The 13,636-nt window shown below is 44.9% G+C and overlaps 1 protein-coding gene across 1 annotated transcript in view; it reads left to right on the forward strand.

Annotated features, from left to right (window-relative positions):
* The window catches only part of CCBE1 (collagen and calcium binding EGF domains 1), a 158,155-nt gene that overhangs the window by 35,945 nt on the left and 108,574 nt on the right, over positions 1–13,636 (forward strand). The gene's annotated exons all lie outside the window — the stretch shown is intronic.

The following is a 13,636-nucleotide window of genomic DNA, read 5'->3' on the forward strand; positions in this document are numbered from 1 at the left end:
TGCATCCTAAAAGCGTTAAACCACTCTCTTGTGGATGACATTAGGCTACTTTACATATCCAGAGTCTAGCTGTGCTTCTGCTGCTCATTGTGAATGGTCCTGCCATTGGGGAAGTCACAAGTCTCTGTGTACACTGTCTTTTGTTACACAGCTTTATGAGGTTTCCTTACTCCCTGGGAAACCAGCATGCCTTGCAGATAGGTGATAACTACGTTATTTTTCTGCTGCCACCATATCCCCATGCTTCTGAGATCCTCTTGTGACGGTTTGGGTGTTCCCCACCCCCACACACTTTAGAAATCACCCAGACTAGACTCAGCCAGCTCTGGAAATATGAATGAAGTTTATATTTACAGCTAGCTCAATATACAAGCAGATATTTACAGTATATACAGCTATAGACAGAAATATACAAGGTAACAGGTAATACAGAAACACAACTCCCCTCCCAGAAACCTGAGTCCCCAGGAGGGGCTCTCAACCACCCCTTCACCTTCCCCCTACCCCTCTCAACCTTACCCCAGTCCCAAGGAAGAATGGAGGTCCAGCCAGAGGGTTAAGAAGCAAAGTGGGTTTGTTCAAAATGGAGGGTGAGGTTGGAGAGATGCAGCTCAGACAGCAGCCCAAGCAAGAGTGGTGCCCAGTGTGTTATCTGATGTTTTTATTTCTTGTTCCTATACTTCTCAGCAAGCCTGTGAGCAAAGTAGACATCACCATTGTTTTCTTTCCACAGCCTGTAATCTAGTTCTTCTCACCAAAACATTCTAGCCTGCTTCAAACTAGCACACTCTTTAATGAAAAGGCATAGTTGTGTGTAATGGACTGTAAAAAAACAAACCAAACAAACAAAAGTTCTATGGAAAAAACAAATTCAACTCAAAAGCCTCCAAAGAAGTTAAACCAAATAACAATATTATAGAATCATACAATCATACAACCAGGTTGGAAGAGAGCTCCAAGATCAGCCAGTCCAACCTAGCACCCAGCCCTATCCACTCAACTAGACCATGGCACTAAGTGCCTCATCCAGGCTTTGCTTGAACACCTCCAGGGATGCTGACTCCACCACCTCCCTGGGCAGCCCATTCCAATGCCAATCACTCTCTCTGCCAACAACTTCCTCCTAACATCCAGACTAGACCTCCCCCAGCACAACTGGAGACTGTGTCCCCTTGTTCTATTGCTGGCTGCCTGGGAGGCCAACCCCCACCTGGCTACAGCCTCCCTTCAGGTAGTTGCAGACAGCAATGAGGTCACCCCTGAGCCTCCTCTTCTCCAGGATAAACACCCCCAGCTCCCTCAGCCTCTCCTCATAGGGTTTGTGTTCCAGGCCCCTCACCGGCTTTGTTGCCCTTCTCTGGACACCTTCCAGCACCTCAATATCTCTCTTGAATTGAGGGGCCCAGAACTGGACTTTAAACAACAGACAGAAGGAATACATTACAGATTAAATATTTTTTTTAGCTTGTTTCCATACGAGTCTCCAGGTAGTGCTGAGAGGCTGGCTTGTAATTTCCATGCTAATGGCAGATGCCCAGCAGGAGATAATTATCTTTTGAAGAGTACCTGGCTTCTTTTTTAGGGACTTAAAATAATTTGGCCAAGCAAAGAAGAAATTTTAGCTTGGGTAGGCATTTCCCAGACTCCAGACTTTTATCAAGAACAAATGAGATGTTGAATGAACGTGCAGGCAACCACTTAAAATCTGACTAGAGGAAAATTCTGTTCCAAACAACAGAGAACTACAGGAATGTGTTTTGTCAAAGTTGCAATTCACTGAATTAAAATTTCTCAGAGCTGACTGCCCTCCCCTTCTCTTAGGGCACAAACACAGAACATATTTTTCCATTTTCAAGCTTTGTAGGCCTGGAGCCTATACAGCCCTCAGAAAGAGAGAAACTTGCTCATGTGGCTGTGATGGGGAGCATTAAGGTTCTATTAAAAGTTATCATCATTTACATCTGCACAGTGAAAGAATATTGGGAAGTCAAAATAGTTAGAAATAGAACATTAACCAGGTCACAGACATTATACATGCTTTATTCTCATATTTACAAAGAGATGTGAAGAAGTCCTTTTGCAGTCATCAGGCTGCAGTCTGCCTTTCACCACTCTTAACAGAGTTCTTCCTACGTGATTGCTTGTTATTCTGACATAATAGGCAGTATTAAACCATGAATTTTATGTAGTATCTTTTCAGGACTGCTGCTAAAAGATTAGTTACTAAAATCATAGAAACAGTCAGGGTTGGAAGGGACCACAAGGATCATATATTTCCAACCCCTCTGCCATGGGCATGGACACCTCATACTAGATCAGACTGTCTAGAGCCTCATCCAGCCTGACCTTAAATATAGAATTATAGAATCATAGAATCAGCCAGGTTGGAAGAGACCTCCAAGATCATCCAGTCCAACCTAGCACCCAGCCCTATCCAATCAACTAGACCATGGCACTAAGTGCCTCATCCAGGCTTTTCTTGAAGACCCCCAGGGATGGTGCCTCCACCACCTCCCTGGGCAGCCCATTCCAATGCCAATCACTCTCTCTGTGAAGAACTTCTTCCTAATATCCAGCCTAGACCTCCCCTGGCACAACTTGAGACTGTGTCCCCTTGTTCTATTGCTGGTTACCTGGGAGAAGAGGCCAACCCCCACCTGGCTACAATGCCCCTTCAGGTAGTTGTAGAGAGCAATTGAGGTCCCCCCTGAGCCTCCTCTTCTCCAGGATAAACACCCCCAGCTCCCTCAACCTCTCCTCATAGGATTTGTGCTCAAGGCCCCTCACCAGCTTCATTGCCCTTCTCTGGACATGTTCCAGCACCTCAACATCTCTCTTGAATTTAGGAGCCCAGAACTGGACACAGCACTCAAGGTGTGACCTGACTAGTGCTGAGTACAGGGGAAGAATAACTTCCCTTGACCTACTGGCCACACTGTTCCTGATGCAGGCCAGGATGCCATTGGCTCTCTTGGCCACCTGGGCACACTGCTGGCTCATCTTCAGCTACTATCTACCAGTATCCCCAGGTCCCTTTCCTCCTGGCTGCTCTCCAGCCACTCAGTCCCCAGCCTATAGCGCTGCTTGGGGTTGTTGTGGCCAAAGTGCAGAACCCTGCAACATCTCCAGGGATGGGGCTTTGACCACTTCCCTGGGCAACCCATTCCCTCCCAAACCATCCCAAACCGTAGGAAGGTAACTGTCATTAAACATCAAAATTACAAATTCATTAATGATCATGGGAAAATTGTGCTCAGGGCTAGCATCCTTGAACCCTTTAGGATTTGCCTCTTCTAAAACACACTTCTTTCATCTTTGAAAGCCACAGACTACTTGCCTCTAATATAATTGCATTATGCATCTTTCAAGTATTTTAAAGTGAAGACACATTTAAAGTAATTCCCTCTTTCCATAGGATGCCATGCCCAAAACCAGGGTAGGAGATCAGTTTCTTGCTTGTGCTGTGCAGATCCCCAGGAGGCTGTAAATGAAACAAGATCTCAGCCTGAAGTCTACTACATTGCATGTGCTTCAAATGCTAATAATGCAACCACATTTTCTCCAGATTAGAAATATGCTTTCCTGTATGTGAGGTTTTTCCATGGAATTGGATTTTTTAAATTTTGTTGGTTTGGGTTTTTTTGTTGTTGTTGTTTGTTTTTCATTGATTTTTTTTTTTTGTTTGGTTAGGGTTTTTTTTATGGGTTTTGGGGTTTTTCTGGGGGTGAGGGGAGAATGAGGTCCCAGTGTGTTTACTGTCTGCATGGTATTCTGAATATAGACGTTTAAAGGGGGTGTGATTTGATTATTTCTCTCTGGCCAAGGCATAGCAGGTGTTTTGTAACACCTGCTTTTCGTTTTGTGGTGATAAATGACTGGCTGACAGATGTCTGTGGTAGGAAATATTGTGTCTCAGACAAGCCAGGACATCCTCTGCTTGAGTATAGCCAAGCATCCCTTCCTGCTTATGTTGAATTAAGACAGAGTTCAGTTCTTGACTGGGAGGTCTTTTTGTGAGCAAGGACTTTGTGGCTTTAAAAATGGTCACAGGAAATTGAGTAGTCATTAACGAATTTAGAGTAGGTCAGTATACAAACTGAAAACTGAGCAGGACTCCCCATGCTGAAAGTGTTAGCCAACATGGGGTAGAAGATTGTTTTGGGAGGTCTTCAGTCGTACTGGAAGCTGTCACATCAACTTGTAGATGATGTATTGTTACCCAAAGGGCTTGCTAACACCACAGAACTAATTCAGGCTACAAATATATCCATAATCCTCCTGTCAGAAGCGCTGCGGTTTTGAGTTTTGCCTTATGTGAGCAATGTCAGTCTTTCCATTTTGGGGGAAAATGTCCATTACACAGTCCCCTAATGCTTTTCCTGTGGGAGGCCAGTCCTCACACACTACTGGTCTCTTGGGTGCTATTTCTCACACAAATGCAGATTACATACTTGGTCAGCCATCTGATGCTGCTGACGCTTGGTAAGGCCATGCTGCAGCAAGGAATACCAGCCATTCACTCCCCACCCAAATCCCACAAGGATGCCTCCAAGACATTTCCTTACATAGATTCCTTGCCTGTGGCCTGTCTTTGGTCTATGAGTTAATTGATCCAGTATTTTCTGAGATCATTATCTTCAGCTTTGACAGTTCAGTTAGGAAAGCAGTGGCACATGTAAATCAAAATAAACCCGGTATGCTTTCAGCACTCTTGCAATTAGGCAGCAGCCCTACGGTTGGCTTATCAGGAACAACAGTGGGTTTTTTTCCCCTTCTTTAGCTGAGGACTCTTGATTACTGACCTTTTGGGGGTTCAAAGCTCTGAGAGGGGCCTCAGCTATCACATGTGCTGTGGTCATTTGGTGTTTCTCAGTGATGGTGAATGAATACACTTGCACTCCCAGGTTTAGCTAGTTCCTCAAGGCTTTATGCGAAGGGTTTGCCCTTGATGAAACACCACATTGTGCTTGACCTCCATAGAGGTTTAGTCTCTTTTTCTCACTGATTTACCAGAGGGCTATATATTCAGTAACACTGGTGTGGAGGTTGCAGACTGCCTTCAGAGGATAGCTGTGGATGCAGCATCCTCACTGACGTGGATTTTATTTTATCTTTTTGACATTTCACACTCAATGAATGGAAAATGCACCAAAATAACAGTGAATTAATAATTGACAGAAATCAGAGACCTGACTTTGATTATGGTTTAGTAATAGTATCTACACTAAATGCTTTTATCTAGGGGGAGTGTGGACAGTCATCAAAGTACAATTAAATTCCATTTTGGGGAGGGGGAATTTGTTCCCTGGTGTTGAGGGACTAATTCCAAATCTTAGAATTATAAAGAGGATTTAATCACAAAAGATTAAACAAATCCCAGCTTTATTTGACAGGCCTTGCTCTCTTCAGCAAGTCATATGACCCATAATTATTCTCCAAAAGGCTAATTAGCTCCATTCCTTATTTAAACTGTGTGTCTTCCACAACACTCTTCTGGTGGGGCTTGATCTGCACTGTCTTTTTGATACATATTTTGCTAATCTGGCTTTTCATCCAGGCAGTTAATCAGCCCTTTCCTGCCACACAGCCTGGCTACCCTACTCCCTGTCCAACAAGATTCTTTAGACATCTCATAACCCTTCTGAGAAAGCTTGTGTGGCCAAGTGCCCCAGGGCAGGCGATAGCAGGAGTCAAAGGCCAGCACGATGGAAAGCAGCATGATTTAAACCTGTCTGAAGAAACTTCTGAAGAGGTTTTTGCTAGAGGCTTTCATTCCACCTGTTGCCCTATGACCTCCTCCACCGGACAGAGACACATTTTACCCTCTTCAAGGAAACTTTTATTTTCTTCTCTTGAAACATTTCTTTTCTGTGTTCCTGTCTTTTCAATATTCAGCATTGTGCTGGGTGCATGCCATTCTGCCAAGCATACAGACTTGGCTCAGGAGAAAAATAAAATCTTTTATCTTATCAAAAATTCCTCAGAGGGAATGTGTGAACCTTTTCAAATACTTGAAATTATTGATGGAGATGCCTTCTGAAGTGTAACGTAAAACCCACACGCACCCGAAAGAGCATGTGTGACCTGCTCACATCTGATAGTGCTGGGGAGCAACATTTGTCAGGGTTGGTTTAGCCACAGTTGCCCATTGTTTTTTTCCCCCTCTAGAGCTCAGATACAGGATTTTTCACAGTACTTTCTGACCAACACCAACAACAAAGAAAAAAAGGAGCACTCATGCATACTGATGGTTCATGTGTTTTGCCTGGCTGCACTGTGCAAACGCTGCTTCCTCTGCATTAAGAACTGATCTCTCAGGTGGCCAGCGCCAGAACAAGAGGACACAGCCTCAGGCTGCACCAGGGGAAATTTAGGCTAGAGGTGAGGAGAAAGTTCTTCACTGAGAGAGTCATTGGACACTGGAATGGGCTGCCCGGGGAGGTGGTGGAGTCGCCGTCCTTGGGGCTGTTCAAGGCAAGGTTGGACGTGGCACTTGGTGCCATGGTCTAGCCTTGAGCTCTGTGGTAAAGGGTTGGACTTGATGATCTGTGAGGTCTCTTCCAACCCTGATGATGCTGTGATACTGTGATACTGTGATTTGGAGCTGGAGACCAGACCCGCTGGAGAAAGACATAGCACTACCACGTTTTCTGTAGCTAAATTTCTTTGAAGGAGGCATTAAGCCTCTCCACTCAGCTGTGTTCCTCACTCTAAGGTCACTAGGTGACTGGGTTGTCTGGGAGCAGAGGTGTGTAACCCTGACAGGAACACGAAAGGTTTTACAGTTGTAATACAGAAAGTGTATTTGAAGTACATTGCTCTCACCTGCTACAGGAGTCTAGGTAAGAACATGGACATATTTGTATTTTACTGATGTGTGTCCAGTTCTGGGCCTCTCAGTTCAAGAGAGATGTTGAGATACTGGAAGGTGTCCAGAGAAGGGCAACAAAGCTGGTGAGGGGCCTGGAACACAAACCCTATGAGGAGAGGCTGAGGGAGCTGGGGTTGTTTAGCCTGGAGAAGAGGAGGCTCAGGGGTGACCTCATTGCTGTCTACAACTACCTGAAGGGAGGCTGTAGCCAGGTGGGGGTTGGCCTCTTCTGCCAGACAACCAGCAATAGAACAAGGGGACACAGTCTCAATTTGTGCAGGGGGAAGTATAGGCTGGATGTTAGGAGGAAGTTGTTGGCAGAGAGAGTGATTGGCATTGGAATGGGCTGCCCAGGGAGGTGGTGGAGTCACGGTCCCTGGAGGTGTTCCAGAAAAGCCTGGATGAGGCATTTAGAATCATAGAATCAACCTCATCCAGTCTTTTCTTGAACACTTAGTGCCATGGTCTAGTTGACTGGCTAGGGCTGGGTGCTAGGTTGGACTGGATGATCTTGGAGGTCTCTTCCAACCTGGTTGATTCTATGGTTCTGTGACACAGGTATCAAAGCAGTGCTTTGCTAATGCCTCTGAGTTATGCTGTGCTTGCTGCCACTGTTCAATCATGCCCAACTGATTTTTATTATTCTTTTTGTTGTTGTTGTTGTTCTGGGATGCTCCAAACAGCAAATAAAACCAATCTAGAAATCTAGAATCTGTTGTCTAGAAAACCAATCCAAGCCCTGTTGCAGGGAGCAGGAGTGCTAAATAGGGAAGCAATGGAGTTGTTTGGGATAATGTTGTCAGCTTTGTTCATTTTCTATTATGAGATTGCTTGTGAAGGCCAAGCAAAAGCCCAAGCAAGGTGTGTAGTCCATGCTTACACAGTAGTGTACACCCTTTCTGATGGTGGAGAGGGGGAATTAATTATTGCAGAGGGGGAATTAATATGCCATGCTTAACAGGAGTGGGGGTTTTCTATTAATATTGCACAAGCTCCACACTAGAGGCTGTCAAATATTTGTCACCAGCAACACCTTTGAGAATGTGTTACATCACCAAAGCTGGTGCCAACACAGATGCAGGGTCTCTGGCCTGACTCTAGCTCCATACCAAACCTCCGAGGGCAAGAGCAATCCCCATGAGATGCTGATCACCATGAGGACCAAAGAAGGCAAAGATCATTAGCAAACTGTGGGGCAGAAGAACCCACCAGCAACAGTGGTTCAGCAATCCGGAGCTAACACATGTACAGCTAGCACTCTGCTTTGATTGTTTTTCAGGGCATTGATTCCTGATCTTTATGGCCCAGTCTCCTGACTTTAAGGTGACATAAAATTTTCCAGCAAAAGTCTCATTCGGTATATACTAAATCACTCCACACTGGAGAGATTCCTTAAAACCAGTATGTGCTCTCAGATTTTTGCGTAGAGAGATTTCCCAGGTGGTCAGAACAGATGTCAGATGTTCTGCTTCTAGCATCTTCACAGTTTCACCCTTCCTTAAAACAGGGGCATACATCAAGATAATTTTAAAATTATAACCCAGTAGAAAATGGAACTATTTTGCTACATTTCTGCAGCGAAAACATTTTTCTGTGGTGATACATTATGAAAGAATTGAAAATTAAAATAAATAAATAAAACCCAGATCCTGAACCTGAAGCAGTCAATAGCAATTCAATCCCCCTTACTGAGATTCTGTTTGTTATCCTGTGAATGTCCTGCAGAGTTGGGTCTGAAAACATTGAAATCTGTGGCCAGACCTAAGGAGAGAAATATCACTGAGGATTAAAGAATGTTGACTAATTTATCTGAGGATGACTTGTTATAGACTTTTCTAACAACAGCTTCAAGCATGCCAACATTTATAGTACAATCTGATTTTTTTTAATTGGAGAGGATAAAAAAGAAAATAATTGCCCAAGGAAACGTTCAGTGTTTATAAAAAAACACATAACTGCAGATCTCATTGTGTCAGGTCCACTTCCCTTGGCACAGATGATAAGCACTCCCTGTTTGCCCTTGGAACGTCTTCTTCTTGTCCTTGTCAGCCTGGCTCCACAGACCATTTTCTCCTTCGTTACCCTGTACACCAGGCTGTTATTACTCCTCAGAAATGAAAAGTCCTTATGCAGCTTGAATTAATGTATTCTGAGTCAGGTGTGCCCTCCCCACATCTGTTACAGAATCATGGAAGTTCTTCCCAGAGAGAGTGATTGGCATTGGAATGGGCTGCCCAGGGAGGTGGTGCAGTCACCATCCCTGGAGGTGTTCAAGAACAGCCTGGATGAGGCACTTAGTGCCATGGTCTAGTTGACTGGCTAGGGCTGGGTGCTAGGTTGAACTGGATGATCTTGGAGGTCTCTTCCAGCCTGATTGATTCTATGATTCTATGATTCTATGATTCTATGAATAGAGACAGAGTCCTCTGTTAACAGCACTAGGAAGATGGTGAAGAGAAGCAACACAATATGGAGTATGAGAAGCAGAGAACTGCTAGTAAAAGACAGATTCCCAGCTCAGGAGAGGAATCACCATGGGAGGCATTTTGCTCCCTGATACAACATACCTTTGCAGCTGCAGTTTAGTCCTAAAGCCTGCACGAAACTGCTGAGAAACTTGAGGTTTTTCCAAGGCTACAGATTTACTTTGTTAATGCACCAAAACCTTCGTTTGACCTTTTCATCTAATCCCCTGAGTGCAGCATTGTTTAATAATAATAAAAAAGGGGGCACCCCCCCCTCCAAAACTTAATCATGTAATATAGTTATAATAACAATTGCTGTGTGATTTCTTCTTCACAACTTTGAGCCAGCAGTCACTTCCCAAAAATAGCTGAGGTGTTTACGTAATTGATAGCTTGGAAAAGAGATATTATGTGCTTCTTTGCCCAGTCACTTCTAATACTGAATAAATTCCTGCGCCAGATAAAGTTATGTTTCAGTTTTGGGAGAGTTGGGTAAAAGGAGATAAGTCTCACTGGCTTTGGTGAAGCCAAGATTGTCAAAGGCAAATGGAGTCTTTTACTTAATTTTTCAGGTCCCTGGTGACTGCCTAACAGGAATTTGACTCTTCTGGCATGCAGTGGGGAATAGTTTGAAACTCAAACCATGTACACCAGGACACAACGATGTCTCGGTTCCCCAGCCATTCTCTCTGCCTGAGCAGGTGGAGAGCTGGGCAGGTGAAGAGATGAGCAAGAATCGCTGAGGATCAGCTTTCCCGTGTGATCAGGCACAGAGGACAGGATTGTTGGTAGCTTTTAGGATGCTTTTGGCAGGCAGAGGTGCAGCTGCCTGGAGAACAACATGGCCTGAGCACAGCACTGAAAGGCTGCACATCAGCCCCCTGGGAAGTCCAAAATGTTTTGTCACCTTTAACCATTCGTGTGGCGAAAGGCAGCTCCAGTGGCAGCTATTAGACTTCACCTCCTTGGGATGCCACCTTCTTATTGCTGGAAGAAGAGAGGGGGGCAGGAAGAAAACCATGTGGTGACTATCTACAATACAGCTGGAGACAGGTCTGGGATAGGTGGTCTTCTGTTTTGACCTACCTATGGCAGTTTTCTAGTCTTACCATTGCTGGTTATTTATGATGCTCTTATGCCTATTAATTTCCAGAATAGTCTTTGTTTTATAGTGTTTCTTCTTTCTGGGCATTTGGAGAACACATGATTGTAGTTAGTGAGGTGGTGGTTTGATTTAGTTTCCCAGTAACTTGAAAATAAAATATTCCCCTTAAAAAATGATTAAAGATTTGAAGAGCCAAAATGCTGCACTTAAAAATGGCAAAACACTCTGAAATTTGCTGTAGCAGTTTGGATTCACTAACACATTCCTTTTATCCCTCCTAAACTTCTTGGCTTAAAGATTTCTACCCAGATTGTCTCTAACAAATCTATCCTACAGATGGGTTGCACAAATAAAACCCATCTTATTTTTCTTTCTTAGGCTTTCAGTGTTATTATCACATCCTGGATTGATTGCTGTTTTCTAATCTTAATTATTGTGTCATTTAAGTGCACAGAGGGGTTTTCAAAATAATTTGAGCTGGGATCATGCCAAAAGCTGCATTTGGACTCCTGGAGCTTGAGGGAAGCTTTGAATCAAACAGCTGGCAAGTTTACTAATGAGAGGAAGGTCAGCACGGTACTGTCAACCTGAGCAGGAATTCTTGGCTGCTATGGCAGAGTTGCTCAACCTTGCAGTTTCTTTGGGAATCTTGGGTGTAAGGCTTTTCTTAACACCTGAGCTGCTGATATCCAAAAACCTCTTGCTTGGAAGGGAAGGGATGGATTTTTGTCTGCAGAGTGACAAAAGAAAATGAACACAAAAGCCAAAAGCATCAAGTGAAGTGCCCCCTGGTCTGTGCATTCTGTCTATGTTACAGTCTGTCTCACTCAGCACTGATGGGATCTCACTCTGATGTGATCCTGCTCCTGCTTCAGCACCCCAGAGTTTCTGTCTTTGCAGCAGTCAAGGTATTTTGATGGTTCCTCCTGTGAGGGTGTGAATGAGAACATCCCAGATCAACAAGGAATCTTAAAAGTACAAGAAAAGATCATGAGCTCTGCTTGGTGATTGTGAATCTCAAACCCATGAAGCTCTGCCATCTCTGTTGGTACCACATACTCGAGAGCTGGGGTACAGTCCTTGCAGCTTTAGGCTCCAACAAGACACTGGTTGAAAATTACTTCCTTCTTTATAACTCTTCTTGGACCTGCTTGATGTGATATACAGAATTCTATGATTCCATTTCCCATTGGAATGGGCTGCCCAGGGAGGTGGTGGAGTCGTTGTCATTGGAAGTGTTCCAGAAAAGCCTGGCTGAGGCACTTAGTGCCATGGTCTAGTTGGCTGGCTAGGGCTGGGTGCTAGGCTGGACTGGCTGATCTTGGAGGTCTCTTCCAACCTGGTTGATTCTATGATTCTATGAATGGCCTTATTGCTAGAAAAGATTATTTTGTCATCAGTGGTGTCACCATGAGTGTCCCACTGGAAATTAGGCATTTATTCCTCAAGCAGATTTTCACCTGCAGTTTCATGATACAGAGTACTTGGTAGTACTGCAAATCTCTCATGCTTCCCCACCCCCTGATGCCAGCCCCACTGGGCCAGCCCCCCTGCCACAGCTCTGCCTGCGTGGTATCTTCAGGCTGGCACCAAAAGCTGAGTCAGGGAATAGCTCTTACCTTTTAGGTGTTTGGTTTGGGGCTTTTTCCTCTTTAATTTCCTTCATTTTACTTTTGAGGCAGTGAGGTTCCTAATGTGGATGATGGAGTGGCCTGTGTTTGGGGTTGGGAAGCCACCGTAACAGGTTCAAGGAGTACCCTGTGAGTAGCAGGGCTGTCAGGGACTCTGTGCCCATGGTGTCACTGCTGCCATTTACCTATGGAGTCTTGTGTTTGTGCCTTCACAAAGGATTCCCGAATGGTTTTGGGCTTTTTTAGCATGTTCACAAGCAATCCTATACTTCTAACCTCACCTCTAGGTGCAGTGTCGGTTGTTTGCAAGCACCCAGAGTGTTGCATGAAGCACAACCAGTAATTCCCTGGACACAACAGAGTCCTGGAGCTTTGTGCATTTTCATAGAGTCATAGAATGTCAGGGGCTGGAAGGGACCTCGAATAATCACCTGGTCCAGCTCCCCTACCAGAGCAGGATCACCTAAAGCAGATCAGAGTGGAATGCATCCAGATAGTTATTAAATATCTCCAGAGAGGAAGACTTCACAACTTCTCTGTGCAGCCTGTTCCAGTGCTCTGTCCCCTCATGATGAAAAATAAAATCTTCCTGAGGTTCACATGGAACCTCCTATGCTTCAGCTTCCACCTGTTGTCCCTTGTCCTGCCACTGGGCATCACTGAGAAGAGGTTGGCCTTCATTCCCCTAGTTGATGTATGTCCAGTTGTACCCACCTTATCCCAGTCCTGACAGGAGCAGCATAAGACAACTGAGTTAATTCCAAATATCAGTGTAAGCCTGAAAATTAACCTTTGGGCTGGCAAAGCAGCAGGCATGGCTCACTGCAGGAGCTACCAAGGTTACTAATGCATCTGTAGGGAAGATGTGTGCATGTGTATACATTTTGCAGATTGTATGTGAATGTCAGAAGGTGTTCTGGAAGCTGAATGAAGTCGCTGCTCTCAGTATTGATAAGCTTAATGCTAAGAAGTATTTTTCCTTAACCCCCAAATAGCAGAAATGCATATTTAATTTGCTCACTGCATCCTGGAGCCCCCATTAGAAGAGGGATGTGGAGGTGCTGGAGCATATCCAGAGAATGCTCAGAGGGCTGCAGCAGCTCTGCTATGAGGACAGACTGAAAGAGTTGGGGCTGTTCACTCTGGAGAAGAGGAGACTCCCAGGTGACCTTCTTGTGGCCTTCCAGTATCTGAAGGGGGCCTACAAAAAAGCTGGGGAAGGACTTTTTAGGCTGTCAGGGAGTGACAGGACTAGGGGAAACGGAGCAAAGCTGGAGGTGGGGAGAGTCAGGCTGGAGGTGAGGAGGAAGTTGTTGGTGATGAGAGCGGCGAGAGGCTGGAATGGGTTGCCCAGGGAGGTGGTTGAGGCCCCATGGCTGGAGGCGTTTGAGGCCAGGCTGGATGAGGCTGTGGCCAGCCTGATCTAGGGTAGGGTGTCCCTGCCCATGGCAGGGAGTTTGGAACTAGATGATCCTTGTGGTCCTTCAACCCTGACTGATTCTATGATTCCATGACTTTCATGATCGGAAGCATATTTAATTTCACACTTTTGACTGTCATGAAA

Source organism: Pogoniulus pusillus, chromosome Z (assembly GCF_015220805.1).
Source record: "Pogoniulus pusillus isolate bPogPus1 chromosome Z, bPogPus1.pri, whole genome shotgun sequence".
NCBI lineage: Eukaryota > Metazoa > Chordata > Aves > Piciformes > Lybiidae > Pogoniulus > Pogoniulus pusillus.